Source organism: Cicer arietinum, chromosome 3 (assembly GCF_000331145.2).
Source record: "Cicer arietinum cultivar CDC Frontier isolate Library 1 chromosome 3, Cicar.CDCFrontier_v2.0, whole genome shotgun sequence".
NCBI classification, from domain to species: domain Eukaryota; kingdom Viridiplantae; phylum Streptophyta; class Magnoliopsida; order Fabales; family Fabaceae; genus Cicer; species Cicer arietinum.
Window position 1 is genome coordinate 6,349,190 of NC_021162.2, and position 1,171 is coordinate 6,350,360.

Sequence of the window (1,171 nt, forward strand, 5' to 3'; positions counted from 1 at the left end):
AGACACTCAAGAAACTCTCAAGATTTCTAACAGAAGTTATCTTGCTGTATTCCACTCTGCCTTAAACTGAAGACAAGCCTTCCTTATATAGGGAAAGGGTCCTGCTTGTACAGCATTGGTGTAGTGGAGGAAATGATGAGATTCCTTTTGCTTTCGGTGCCACGTTTGGTAAATGGCAGACAAGTGCCTCAAACTTTTGCTTTTACTTTTCAGAAAATATTCGTTTTTTCTGATAAATAATTTTTTCATTTTTTTTTAAGTCTGGAATCGGATACGGGCTAGGTCCGAGACTTAATACATTTATCTATTTTTTGTGAAGTTTAATTTTGGGCTTGACCCAATACATTACATAGTAGACTTTTTTTTTGTTGGGCCTTCAATTAATTGGGCCAATGTTTTTTTTATTTTGTAGGGGTGAAGATACCAAAACAATCATCTTCATTGTCATCTCCCATGTTTATTGAATTTTCTGAAGCAGCAGATGAGGAAACATTTGACGAATTGGTCTTGCTTTTCAAAAGCTGGGCCATAATCTCAAAGTATTCTTCTGCAGTTTTGGTTGCTGCCAATTGTGTTTGAGCAAATGATTTTTGAGCTAAGAATTGTGTTTGCATTGCTTGAGGTTTTTGCATTCCTTGTTTTTGTAGCCATGTGGATACGGCTTGCCTTTTGATATTCTGAGGGATGGAAAATTTTGTCCACCATCTAGTTTTGAATCTTCTAACGAGGATTTTTTTGTACCTGTTGCTGATTTATTTCAAAATACCAGGCTGTTACCCATGGTAAGAAGAATTTTGTGGAGAAAAGCATCAACGGGTGAAAAATGTGTTCTTTGTCTGTAGGTTTGTAGTTGGTTTTGTATAGTTGGAAGCTTTCGTGGACTTTCGGATGGAGAATTTCTGGGGTTGAACCATAAAGTTTCCACCAATGAGAAAATCATTGAGGGATTTTTGATGGGTTCATAGTGAGGTTAAAGAAAAATAGCCAAGTATGACTAAATTTTTGGTTTTGAATGAGGAAAGCATTATACCAGGCTTGTTGGTAGTCCCAGTAATTGAATGTCCTACAGTGATTTATTGTGGTTTTGAACTCTAGTGGGAATCGTTTTGGGATTATTTTGTGTATTTTTGATTCTGATGGTGGGATTATTTTGTGTATTTTTGCGGTCGAA